Here is a 15086-nt window from a genome sequence, read left to right as displayed (position 1 = left end):
ATAAAGTTTTTTTCCTTCGACTGCAGTTACTGACTCCGTGTCGTAATTTTAGCGCTGCGTGTAGCACACCGCTACATGGTCAGTATTTAATTAATATGTATTTTATGTTAGTTTGTTAGTTTTTGAAATGTAAATCTAAATTTGAAGATTATGGTGATCTTGTACAATCTAAATAAGACGTTGTGGCGACCCATTTGCTGACACATCCGAACCGGCTCACAATTAGCCAGCGTTCAGGCTAAGGGAGATAGCCTACGGGGGTTTGTGAGTACGTGTCTTTTGCAGCATCCACGCCCATGGGGGGCGGGTTGAGGGAGGCTTAAAAGCAAGGCTGTTTAGTTCGAATAAAGCTATCTTTGACTGCAGTTTACTGACTGCGTGTAGCAACCGCTACAACGTGTTTTTATCGCTGGCTGTCCAGAGGGGAGGTGCTGAAACGCTTTGTCGCGCGTCTGGAAGAAGTGAAAACTTTCCTGGGCAGCAAAGGGCTCAACTTTCCTGAGCTGGAACAGCCAGAGTGGCTGGAAAAGCTACACTTCATGGTAGACATGACAGCGCACCTGAACACGCTGAACACAGCTCTTCAACGGGGTAAGGACGTACAGCCCTGCACATGTTGGAGGATGTTTTGCATTCGAGCGCAAGTTGACGTTGCTTGCCAGAGATTTACAGAAAGGCACATTGTCTCACTTCCCCAATTTGAGAGAGTTCAAACAATGTCACGACATGATAAATTCGGAGTATTTACATTCTGCAATCATCGCAATGCAAACATCGTTTGGGAAACGCTTCTGTGAGTTCAGAGAGGAAAAAAACACATTATCCTTCCCGGTCACTCCCCTAAGCATCGATCCATCCCTACTGAATACGACTGCATTGTCAGGTGTGAGTCAACCTGAACAAGGATGATAAATATTTTAATTGCGTATTATTTTACGTATATTCATATGTTTTCATTGTTCAGTGAAATAGTCCTTTTATTTTTCAGGTTGACAGCTGGCTGACGTTATTTTTGGTTTGCTGCTGGCGGCAAATTTAAGTTTGGCGTTTTTCATAAATACAAGAAGGACTCAAATAGACTTTGAGTATTTTACTTAAAAGTAACCTTCAACCCAACGTCTTTTTTTCGGAGTTCAAAATGTTTTTGTTGCATGCAGAAATGTAATTTCGTTTTCTCTGCAGGAGTTCATCAATTTCATAAATGCAACACATTATAGTTTATTTATACATAGCATAAAGGCAAAACAAAACGTTGTATGCAGTGTTATTTCATTTTAAATGTCAAACGGGTTTTGCGGCTCCCAGTGTTTTCTTTTCTGTGGGAAACGGGTCCAAGTGGCTCTTTCAGTGGTAAAGGTTGCTGACCCCTGCGATAGGGTCTTTTAAGAGACTCCTGGACAGGTACATGGAGCTCAGACAAATTGAGGGCTATGGGTAACACTAGGTAATTTCTAAGGTAGGGACATGTTCGGCACAGCTTGTGCTGTAGGTTTTCTATGTTTCTGAGTCCCCCAGCTATTCAGAATTCCCTGATTTCTTCATCCTAACTACTAACTAACTACCCTGACCCCAGATCTCTCTATTTCTCACCCACATGGTCTGACTCCGGTTTCCCGCTGATGGAGAGATTTATTCTTTAGCTCACCCAGGGATGCCAATACTGTAACAAGAACCACCCCTTGTAATAATGATCAGGGAGGCAGGGAGAGGGAATCTGTATTTATTGACAAGTACCTTTATTATTTCAACAGAAGAGCACGAGAACTTACACGGCCAAATACCTGTGTGCACATCTACTAAGTTTTCTTCACATTCCATGAACAAAGAACAGAAAATATAATATCAGTTAAAAAGGAGTTCCTGCTGCTGGCCGCATGTTCCTCGTCATCCTGTTTCGATATCCCTGGCCCACCTCACATCCATGATATTGGGTCTCCTACAGAGTTGCCACTGTCAGTACACTTAAAGCTTCTCTTTTTACAGTATATTCATTCCTTACCGATTCAAATATTGCATTCCAGTGTCATTGGCTGTAGGTCATGTGTCTGACCTTTAACACCTTTTCATTGGCTCTGCTCCAGGCCAGCATCTATTTATCACCTTCGGTCCATGAAGAGACAATTGGTAATTTATGGTTCTTTGTTCTCAATCAGCAACCAGCATGAATCATGCAGAACAAATACAGACTCCAACAGTCAAAAACCTGCATGTTACATCCAACCAAAGACCACCTCACAAATAACTTCTTATTTGGAAATGATCAGCACATTACCTGAGGCATCACTGTGTCAAATTTAACACACTGATCAAGCCAAGTGACTTTAACTCATTGCTCTGGAGAACACACTGTCTTCACAAAATGGCAGCCTCCATCTCCTCCCTCATAGCACGAACAAAGGTAATTAGTCTGTCTGCGTCCACTATTCTTGATTCATTTGAATTCACTGATTTATAAACTGTAGATTTTTCTGGCCAATAGCAGCACCATCTCCTCCATGATCTCCATCAGCATGGCTGCACCACAAGGCATTGTACATAGCCCCCTGCTCTACTTGCTTTACACTTATAACTGTGTGGCTCAGCACAGAGTCAATACCATATTCAAGTGTGCAGACAATACCACTGTCAGAGCTCAAATCAAAGACGGCGAAGAATCAGCATTTAGGTGGTAGATTGAAAATATAGCTGAATGGTGCATTAACAACAATCCCCTACTCCATGTCAGCACCAGCAAGGAGTTGACTACTGATTTCAGGTGGAGGAAACCAGCGGTCCATGAGCCAGTCCTTATCAGAGCTGGAAAGGAACAGGAACTTTAAATTCCTCCTTGTTATTATTTCGGAGGACCTCTCCAGGGCCCAGCAGGCAAGTGTCATTACAAAGAAAGTACAGCAGCACTTCTACTTCTTTAGGAGTTTGCAAAGATTTGGCATGACATCTAAAACTTTGACAAACTTTTATAGATGTGTGGTGGAGAGTATATTGCTTGGTTACCACCAATGCCCTTGAATGGTAAATCCTGCAAAAAGTAATGGATAGAGCCTAGTCCATCATGGGTAAGCCACCATTGAGCACATCTACATGAAAAGCTTTCACTGGAAGGCAGCATCCATCATCAGCAATGCCCACCACTCAGGAAATGCTGACTTCTCACTGCTGCCGTCAGGAAGAAAGTACAGGAACCTCACAACTCACACCACCAGTTTCAGGAACAGTTATTACCTTTCTACCATCAGGCTCTCGAACCAAAGGGGATACCCTCACTCAACTTCACTTGCTCCATTATAGAAATGTTCCCACAACCTATGGACTCAGTTTCAAGGCATCTTCATCTAATGCTCTTGATATTTATTGCTTATTTATTTATGATTACTGTAATTTTTTGTCTTTTGCATATTGGTTGAATGCCCAAGTTAGTGCAGTCTTTCATTGATTCTGTTATGGTATTATTTTATAAATTTATTGAATATGCCCACAAGACAATGAATTTCAGGGTTGTATATAGTGACATATATGTTTTTGATTATAAATTTACTTTGAACTTTGAACCTGCTAAAGAAACAGCAGCATGTATACTTATAAAGAAAGATCAGGCCACTATGTGTGGAAATTGACCCAACATAAAGTGTCTGAAGGGAAAGAGATATATGAGAAAGCATGGCAATATAGTTGTGTTGTTTCTCGATTATTGATCTTAATTTCTCTGGATCCAAGGGATATCTGTTTAAATCCAATCACAGAAATTTATTAGTTTCAATTGTTCCAAAGCAGTACCACACTGAGATTTTCAATAATTGTGCAAAACAAAAAGCTTGGGAACCACAATTTAGAAAAAAGGAAGATAAAGGAAGAACAGGGATATTGCCACAAGTTACCAATACTTATAACAAGGTAATGAAAATATATGGGTGTAATTAACCATGACATGGTAAGATTGTATTCAAAATTAAAATGATTTTTTATCATACACGTCTGAAAACAGAGTTCAGTTTTCTTCTGATTCATCTCGAGTGACCAAGTTGGCAATGGCAGAGAATACTTAACAAATATTTTGATGAAATTGTATTATGTAACTCTTAACTAAAAGAACTAAGAAATTAGTAATTCAAGTAATATTGTTTAACTCTTAACTGCAGCTGTAATTTTACTTCTAACTACAGTTACAAGTCTAGTCTAGTTCAACTAAAAGAACAAAACTCAGAATTCTCTATTTGATTTGTCACTAATAAATAAAGCTCAAGTGTGCAATTCATGGTAAAACTTACTAGCCTTTAATAATTAGCAGTACTCCTCATAACTTCTTAACCACTCAGTCTTTAGTCATCAGGTAGCCCCAACACTTCAACAAGACATGAATTGGCATTAAGGTCACCAGGTATGGGTTGTGATCCAGCCCATGGAGAAGCTCAAAAACACCCCTGAATCAACTTCACTGTTTAGGGTATACTTGATCTCCCCTATAAATGAATAATAACTTCATACAAGGCAAGACCTTGGATGCACAATTTATTGGAAATTACCATGATTTCTAGTAATTACCTCAGAGGCTCACCTACATACTCAAAGTCTAAGACGAAACTTGGGTCACCCATTTTGACAACATATTTAGCACTGTTATATGAGTTACAGCAGGGAAGTCACTAGTTCTGTTTCATCCCACCACAATAGGTAGAAACTGGCATTGTCATTAGATCAGACTCTTGACTTTCTGAGTTTTATATCTCTGTGAAGTAGTCAATCAAGCCACTTAACTACATCAAATATTTAAAAAGTATGGACCATTCAACTACAACCTGAACATCAAATTGTAAAATTTAGTGGGTCGTAAATTTAGTCGGCTTCATCTTGGGTACTTGGGTACATCTTGGGTACTCAGGACATCTTCAAGGAGTGATGTCTCAGAAAGGCAGCGTCCATTATTAAGGACCCTTAGCACCCAGGGAATGCCCTTTTCTCATTGTTACCATCATTAGGAAGTATGGAAGCCTGACTGCACACACTCAGTGATTCAGGACCAGCTTCTTCCCCTTTGCCATCCAATTCCTAAATGGACACTGAGCCCATGAACACTACCTCACTTTTTAAATACATATTATTTCTGATTTTGCATGATTTTTAAATTTTTCAATACTGTATGCATATACTGTAATCTCCTTATTTATTCATTTATTTTTACTTTTTTCTTCTATATTATGTGTTGCATTGAACTGCTGCTGCTAAGTTAACAAATTTCAGGACACATGCTGGTGATAATAAAAACTGCAGAACTCAGCAGGCCAGACAGCATCTATAGGAGGAGGTAGGCCTCCTCTACCATCAAGATAAGGCCACACGCAGGTTGATGGAGCAATACCTTATCTCCCACCTAGGTAGCCTCCTTCCTGCCGGCATGAACATTCAACTCACAGACCTCCGTTGATACCCCTGCCCCCCCTTATCCCATCCCTATCTATAATTTTAGTCTGGTTCTCTTTCTCTCTCTTTCCCCCCCCCCTCACTATAATCTCCCCCCAGCCCTACCTTTCTTTCTCTTTTATTTCCCATAATTCTCCACCTTCCCCCTAGCCCATTTCCCTTCAGCCTATCACTTCCCAGCTCTCTACTTCATCCCTCCCCCCACTTCTTATCCCCTCTCCACCATCCCATGTTACTTCACTCCTGATAAAGTGTTTCGGCCCGAAATGTCATCAATACCTCCTCCCATAGATGCTGTCTGGCCTGCTGAGTTCTGCCAGCATTTTGTGTTTTTATTTATTTCCAGCATCTGCAGATTCACTTGTGTTGCCTGGTGATAATAAACCTGATTCTGATTCTGAATACAACAGATTTGCATCTATATCAATTCACCTCTTTCTTTTTATCACTTAGGGCCAGCTGCTATCACACAGATTAATTCAGCAATAAATTAACATACCTACTGAATGCTCAGTCAGCTATACCGTATCACCTAACCTCATTAATCTCCAACTGAAGTTCCAAGTCTGATTCATCCAGAACTTCAGCTAAACTGTTGCACAATGTTTGCAAATAAGCATGAACGTGGCAATATGCAGTCATAGAACATGTGTTTATGTTTCTTGACATAAACACGTGTTCTATGACTGTAGGTCTTGAGGCATCATCTCCATCCCATATGGGAAACAGGTAGAGAGAAGTTCTATGTTTCTCTCCAGTGACATGCCTTTTTGACTTGGATGTAGATTGCTGTTCTTTTCTCAGAACTCTATAAAAGTTTTGATGTTCCTTATCTGTCAGCATCATGGGAGTATCATTTGAATTGCTTCTGGGCAAGAGATAATTCTAGCAATACAGTAGTTCTTCCTGAGCACTGGAGATAGGCAATAAATATCAGTCTGGTCAACAATACTCTTGTACTGAAAAAACATTCAGAAAATGACAATGCTTTTGCCAAGGAATAGAAGTATTAAAATAACTTGTATTGAACAACCAAGCTGACCTATAGCACATCATTTTCTCTTACAATATTTTTATTAGTTTCTGCATAGAGGAATACAGAGTACAAGTATATATTATAAGTCAAAAGAAAAAAGTGAAATAATACCAAATACATTGTATTAAAATAGTTACAATCACAATACCCTGATTTCATAAAAATTAAAATAAATCATAATATTGAAATATAATAATTTTATTATACAGAAAAAAATCAAAACACACTACCAAAGTCAGAGCTGTTAGGAAAAGCAAGAAAAAAGGGAAAAATCCTTATCATACAATAAAATATATTATCAGCTGCCATCTGTACTTTTACAACCAATCAAAGGTTTTGAAAATAACTCAAAAATGGTCTCTATGATATATAAAAGTCTTGGCTATATTCAAAAGCTGAACATCGGATCTTCACTAAATTTAAGCATGACATAACATCCTGTAACCATTGAGCATGAGTAGGCGGAACAGCATCCTTCCATTTAAACAAGAGCGCCCTCCAAGCTATAAGAGAAGTAAAAGCCAAAATATGCAAATCTCCAAAATAAAGTCTTTTCCTCCAACAATACCAAATAATGCGGTCAAAGGGTTAGGCTTAAAATTTACCTTGAAAAGTACCCAGAAAGTTTGGAATACTTCCTTCCAGTATCTTTCAAGGCTCGGACATGTCCAAAACATGTTCTATGTTCTATGTGAATTAATGAAGCTTCTCTATTATTACACTTTTCCCAGAAAGGAGACCTATCGGAATAAAAACGAGATAGCTTATCTTTAAACATGTGAGCCCTATGAACCACTTTAAATTGTAACAGGGAATGACAGGCTCTTAGCATAAATTGGTTAGCATATCATTTTAAAACACTTCCATTTCATTAAAGTGGTGGTAACAGCGAAATTATCTCATCAAAGGTATGGCAACAAGTACTTGTGGATGTTTTGATGTTGAGAGTTTATTCTATTTCATCCCCAGAAGGAGTAAATTTGACCAGAGCTTTCAGTTTCTGCATGTGCAACTAAGCACAGAAGTCTACAAGTTGCTCCTGAGATTCTCCATTGGCCATCCTGTTGTAGACCTCACTGACGGATTTGATACTGAAAGATAAACAGAACAGTGTGAACTTGGGTTTGCTTGTATATAAGTTCTGTATTAAACTTGACTGACAACTTTAGAAACTAAGTTTTTAATAAGTGATAAATAATTTCAAACAATCTGGGTGTTGCTCAAAAATAAGTTTGTAAGTGTGGAATCTCATTCCTTCAGTGGAACATTAGTGTTACATATTTCTAAATAATTTTTTTTTGTATCTTCTGTTTTTCTCTTGCAGCTTCTTGCTCAATCCCACTTATATTGTCCAATTAGAATTCTGCTTCTTGAGGGCGATTTAAACATAATATCTTGTTTTCATTTTGTATTTCTTATTCAGAGTCTGTATGTCTCAATGAGGATACTTCATTCAGATTGCTTGAAGAAATTCAGTGTTGTTTTCCCTATTCCAAGGTGTCACAGATTCCTGCAGAGAGTGAGATGAAAAAAGAGCTGGCACCCCAGTGGAAGTTCTCACTCTTAAGCATTGTGTAAGAATAGTTGTAAATTGTTCCTGTTTGCTGCCATTCCATTACTGTAGAGAGAAAAAAATGTTTGGTGTTTTACATGATATGTGAGATAATAGTATGTTTTAACAAGGGGATTAATATACACAATATATAGGACATTGCTCTATTGCTAAAGTGGAATCCATTTTAAAAACATAAAACATAGACCATATAAGAATACAGAACCATATGGGACCTTCAGCCCGCAATGTTGTGTTGACCATTTAACCTGCTCCAAAATCAATCTAATCTTTCCCTTCCACATAGCCCTCCATCTTTTTGTTCATCCGTGTGTTTACCTGAGTTTCTTAAATGTGCTTAATGTATCAGTCCCTACCACCACCCCTAGCAGTGTGTTCCAGCCACCCTTCACTCCATGTGCAAAAAACATACCTCTTACATTTCCCCTAAACATTCCTCCATTCACCTCAAATCAATAATCTCTGATATTGCCCATTAGGCCTTACGTGAAAGGTGCTGGCTAACCACTCTGTCTGTGGCTCTCATAATCTTATATGCTTGTATCAAGTCACTTCTGATCCTCCTTTGCTCCAAAAATAAAAGCCCTAGCTTGCTCAGCCTTTCTTCATATGGCATGCTCTCTAGTCCAGGCATATCTTCTCTACACCATCTCTAAAACTTACAGGTTTGATCTTCAAAAGTATATCACTTCTCACTTTTCTGGACTGTCACATCTCCACCCATCTCTGCATCAAATCAATGTACTATTGTAACTTACGACAACATTCTACACTATCCACTGCACCACGAACCTTCAGTCCACCTGCAAACTTGCTACCCCACCCTTCTACTTCCTCATCAATTCAAATATAAAACTACAAGAGCTGGAATCCCAAAATAGATCTCTGCAAAACCCCATGAGTCATAGACCTTCAGGCAGAATACATTCAATGTACTACCAGCCTCTGCCATCTGTAGGCACGCACATTCTGAATCTATGCAGCCAAGTTTCCATGAATCCCCTGCCTCATGAAATTTTAGAGGAGCTTTGCACCTTCTAAAGTGGGCTGTTTCTCTATAGACTTCCTTGCTCTTTGATGTTAATTTTGGATGAAATTCTGGAATCCTGGGCAATGACATGAATGATATCCCACAGAGGAAGAAGTTCTCAACTAGCAGGGGTAGTTAACTGTAGCTGACAATGGAAGTTAAGGACTGCATAAAAGCCAAGGAAAGAACATATAAAGTAATAAAACTGAGAGGGAAGTTGGATGATTGGGAGACTTTTAAAATCCAACAAAACAAAACTAAAAAAGCTATAAGTGGGGAAAAGATGAAATATGAGGGCATACTAGCCAATAATATAAAGCAGGATACAAATGTATTTTTCAGTTATATTATGAGTAAAAGGGAAGTGAGAATTGATATTGGACCACTGGAAAATGATGTTGATGTGGTAGTGATGGGGGGACAAAGAAATGGCAGATGAACCTAATGGGCACTTTGCATCTGTCTTTACTGTGGAAGACACTAGCAGTGTGCCAGAGGTCTGTGAGTGTAAGAGAGCAGGAGTGAGTGCCATTTCTCTTACAAAGGAAAAAGTGCTAGGCAAGCTCAAAGGTCTTAAGGTGGATAAGTCACCTGGACCAGATGGACTACATCCCAGAGTCCTGAGAGAGGTTGCTGAAGAGACAACAGGTGCATTGGTCATGATCTTTTAAGAATCACTTGATTCTGCCATGGTCGTGGAGAACTGGAAGATTGCAAATGTCATTCCACTCTTTAAGAAGGAAGGCAAAAGAAATTATAGGCTCGTTGGACTAACCTCAATGGTTGGGAAGGTGTTGGAGTCCATTATTAAAGATGTTTCAGGGTATTTGGAGACTTGTGTTAAATGTCAAAGTCAGCACAGTTTCTGTAAAGAAAAACCTTGCCTGACAAATCTATTAGAGTTCATCAAAGAAATAACAAGCAGGGTGGACAAGGGAGAGGCAATTGACGTCATTTTCTTGGATTTTCAGAAGGCATTTAATAAGGTGCCATACCTGAGGCTGCTTAACAAGATAAAATCCTATGGCATTACAGGAAAGATACTGGCATAGTTAGAGGAATGGCTGACAGGCAGGAAGCAGTGAGGGACCTTTTCTGGTTAGCTGCCAGTGACTAGTGGTGTTCTCAGGGGTCAGTATTGGAACCACTACTTTTCACATTGTTTATCAATGATTTGGATAATGGAATTGATGGCTTTGTGTCAAAGTTTGCAGATGATACGAAGATAGGTGGAGGGGTAGGTAGTGCTGAGGGAGCAATGTGATTTCCTCAGATTAGTTGGAAGAATAAGCAAAAAGGTGGCAGAGGGAATACAGTGTTGAGAAGTGTATGATAATGCACTTGATAAAAGGAACAACAGTGCGGACTATTATCTAAATGGGGAGAAGGTTCAAACATCAGAGGTGCAGAGGGACTTTGGAGTCCTCGTGCAAGACTTCTAGAAGATTAATTTACAGATTGAGTCTGTGGTAAAGAAGAAAAATACAATGTTGGCATTTATTTCAGGGGAAATAGAATAGAAAAACAAAGAGATAATGCTAAGTCTTTATAAGACACCAGTAGGGCTACACTGCACATAAAAAAGCTAAGTTTCAAAGTTCAAAGTTCAAAATAAATTTATTATCAAAGTAAATATATGTCACCATATACAACCCTGATATTCATTTTCTTGCAGGCATACACAGTAAATCTAAGAAACACAACAGAATCAATGAAAGACTGCACTCAACAGGACAGAGAAATAACCAATTTGCAAAAGACCGTAAACTGCGCAAATACAAAAGAAAGTATTGAGAACATGAGATGAAGAGTCCTTGAAAGTGAGTCCACAGGTTGTAGGAACAGTTAAGTGACGGGGTGAGTGAAGTTGAGTGATGTTATCCCCTCTGGTTGAAGAGCCTGATGATTGGGGGAAATAATGGATAACTGTACCTCAACTTAGTTTGCTTGTGTCCTGAAGCTCCTGTACCTTCTTCCTGATGGCAACAGTGAGATTCAAGCATGGCGAGGATGGTGGGGAACCTTGATGATAGGTGCTGTTTTCCTGCAACAGCATTCTATATAGATGTGCTCAATAGTGGAGAGGTCTTTACCCATGATGTATTGGTCTGTATTCATTACTTTTCACAGGCCTTTCCATTCAAGGGCATTGGTAATTCTATACCAGGCTCTGATGCAATCAGTCAATATACTTTCCTGTACACATCTATAGAAGTTTGTCAAAGTTGGATATCATGCCAAATCTTTGTAACTTTCTAAGGAAGTAGAGGTGCTGTTGTGTTTTCTATGCAATGGCACTTATGTGTTGGATCCAGTTCAGATCCTCTGAAATGACAACACTGAGGAATTTAAAGGTACTCACCCTCTCCACCTCAGGTCCTTCAATGACGGCTGCCTCATGGAGCTCTGGTTTTCTCCTCCGGAAGTCAATAATCAGCTCCTTGGTCTTGTTGACAAGGAGTGAGAATTTGTTGTTGTGCAACCACTCCGACAGATTTTCAATCTCCTTCCTATATGATGATTCATCACCACCTTTGACTTGGCCAGTGACAGTGGTTCGTCATCTAGCATTGGGGCTGTGCTTAACCTCATAGTCATAAATATAAAGCAAGTAGAGCAGGGGCCTAAGCACACTGCCTTGAGGTGAAGTTGTGCTGATGGAGCTTGTGGAGGAGATGTTTTTGACAGTACAAACTGTCTGTGGTCTGCAAGTGAGGAAATAGAGGATCCAGTTGCACATGAACAACATCCTAATTAATGCATCTTTGCTGTTCGGGTGTTTCAGGGTTGAGTGAAGAGCCAGTGAAATGGCATCTGCTGTGCACCTGTTATACTGGCAGGCAAATTGGATTGGATCCAAGTTGCTTCTCAGGCAGGAGTTGATATGTTTCATCACCAACCTCTCAAAGCACTTCATCACTGTAGCTGCTACTGAACAATAGTTATTGAGGCAGGTTATCATGTTCTTCTAAGGCACCAGCATAAACGAAGCTTGCCTCAGACTCAGACAAAGCAAAAGGTTAAAGATAGCAGTGAATCTTCCAGCCAGTTTATCAGCACAGGTCTTTAGTACTTGGCCAGGTACCCCATCTGGGCTGGATACTTTCTGAAGGTGCATCCGCCTGAAGGATGATCTCATGTCAGCCTCAGACACTGATACCACAGGACCAATGGGGGCTGTGGGAGTTTGTAAAGATTCCTCCATGTTTTGATGGTTAAAGCAAGAATAGAAGGCATTGAGCTCATCTGGAAATGAAGCCTTGTTGTCTCTTATTTCACTTGACTTCAAGTTGTAATAGCATTCAAGCCCTGCCACAGCTGTTGAGAATCCTAAACATGTAGTCTGGAATTGCTGCTTTGCATGTGAGATGGCTTTCTGGAGATTGTACTTGAACCTTTTGTACCTCACTTTGTCACCAGACCTGAATGTCACTGATCTGGTCCTCAGGAGATTGTGTATCACATGGCTCATCTAGAGCTTCTGGTTTGGATGACTCTGAATGATATTTTGAGGCCACACTCGTCTACTACTGTTTTTACGAAGTCTGTGTCAATAGTGGTGTATTCATTCAGATCCTCCGATGAGCCCTTGAACTGGGCCTGGTCCACTGACCTGAAGCAATCCTGTAACAGCTCCTTTGCATCCTGCGACCACCTCTTTGTTGTCCTTATCTCTGGAGCCTTTCTCTTTAGACTCAGATTGTATGCAGGTAGGAGGAAGACAGCCAAGTGAGCAAATTTCCCAAAATGCGCTCTAAGCATTCCTGATCATAATATAACAAGTGGTTGAGTGTGTTGGGACCCCTAGTGTTGTAGGTTATATGTTGATGTTAATTTGGCAGGGATTTCTTCAAACAAGCCTGATCGACATCCCCAGCATTGATCTGAATGGCGTTGGGGTAGGCTGTTTCTTGTTTGTCGATGGCAGCACTCAATACCTCGAGAGACTGATTAACGTCAGCTTTTGGCAGTATGTAAATTGTGCTCAGGATCATGGTGGAGAACTCTCTTGGTAATAAGGATGGTGGGCATTATTCATGAGATACTCCAGGCTGGGGAACAAGAATGCAACAAGACCCCTAGCATCTGTGCACCACGAAGAGTTTATCATGAAATACGTGAAAGGGGAAGTTAAGTCACTTTTTCCAATTACTTCAGTTCACTAAAATGCTTTGCACTTTTTAAACTTTCTTTAAAGTTATTTAGTTATATATATTTTAATTGTTAACTCATTTTTGATAGTTGGAAATCTTCAGATTGAACAGTCACCCATGTTGGGCCAAGGTTGTGCAGGTTATCAATGGTGTTTGTGGTGCAGTTCCTTCAGTGCTTTTTTGGAGACCCTACCTTGCGAAAGCTACTCCACTGAAATCCAGTCTGCTTCAGTCCAGCAAGGAAGGCACTCCTTTTCTGTGCCACCTGACATGAGCAGAGGGCTCTGTTAGCAGTATCTGACACCTTACTTAACTTTAGAAATACTAAAATTAAAAGATTACTTCATTAATCTTTGCCTTTTTATGGAAACTTTGCTTTAAAATATGACGTCAAAATTGCATTTGTATTTGCTAAATACAAGAATTTTAGTTCATGAATCAAGTTAGGCGAATTATAACATTTAACTATAAGTGAAAAGAAGAGAAGTTAAGTCTTTAGACCTAAGGTATTAGAAATGATGACATTAACTGGAGTCAGTTTAAGATATTTAAATATCCAGAGACATTGTAAGTAAATAAGTAAGACCGTGTTAAAAATGATGAAATGATGAATATTATAAAACAATGTTCAGGAACCAATTTCAATTTTTAGTGACACCAAAACAAGATTCATGCTGGCTTCACATAAATAATATTGATAACAACATTTTTTATTTTGCAGCTGATATTACCGTAGTGGACAATATCTCAAATAACAATGAGTCAGAGTACAGGAAAGACATAGACAGCTTAGTAACATGGTGTCATGACAACAGCCATTTCCTCAAGGTCAGCAGAAGAGCTGGTCACCGACTTCAGGAAGGACAGGGTTGTGACTTTCAAGTTCTTAGTAGTGAACAGCATTAATAGCCTGTTCTGGTTCAACCACATAGAAAGCTCACCAACCTTCTATTTCCTCAGTAGCCCAAGAAAATTTGGCATGTCCCTGTCAACCTTTATCTATTTTTGTCAATGCAACAAAGAAAGTATTCTATCTGGGTGCATAATCATAATGACCTGATACAGCATTTGCTTTGTCTGTGACTGCAGGAAACTGCAGAGAGTTGTGGATAAAGCTCAGCACATCATGGAAACCAAATGCCCCTCTATCGTTTCTGTCTATACTTCCATTGTCTCAGCAAAGCAGCTAGCATAACGAATAACCCTACCATGGAAATTCTCTCTTCTCCGCATTTCCACTGGGCAGAAGATACAATAGCCAGAAAGAAATGCCACCTGGCTCAAGGACAGCTATTACCCCACTGTCAGAAGATTATTTCCTAGTATGATTACATGGACTCTTGTCTCTCGAAGTGATTCTTGCACCCTACTATTTGCCTGCACTGAACTTTCTCTGCAGATGTTACACCTTTTACTGCCTTGTTAATGTTTTAATTTGTTCTACCACAATATATTGTATAATGACTTGATCTATATGAACAGCATGCAAGGCAAGCTTTTCAGTGTATTTTGGTAAATGCGACAATAATAAATAGCTCCCAATTTAAGAAGCACAGACAAAATGGTGGAGGAACTCAGCAGGCCAGGCAGCATCTTTGGAAAAGAGTAAACAGTCAATGTTTAGGGCTAAAATCTTTTGCCTGAACTTTTTTCCATAGATGCTGCCTGGCCTGCAGAGTTCCTCCAGCATTTTATGTGCGTTGCTTGGATTTACAGTATCTACAGGTTTTCTCTTGTTTCCAATTTAAGAAGGTAAGTTTTCTCAAGTGCTAGAAATATTGATTACTTTTAGTCAATTCTAAAACCTGTAATAAACTTTGTGCTGGTACAGAGTATAATAATGATATTGATTAAAATCTAACAAGAAAATTATTTCAG

Source organism: Hypanus sabinus, chromosome 7 (genome assembly GCF_030144855.1).
Source record: "Hypanus sabinus isolate sHypSab1 chromosome 7, sHypSab1.hap1, whole genome shotgun sequence".
Taxonomy (NCBI): domain Eukaryota; kingdom Metazoa; phylum Chordata; class Chondrichthyes; order Myliobatiformes; family Dasyatidae; genus Hypanus; species Hypanus sabinus.
The sequence above is the reverse complement of the archived record's forward strand: the minus strand, read 5'-3'. Positions refer to the sequence as shown.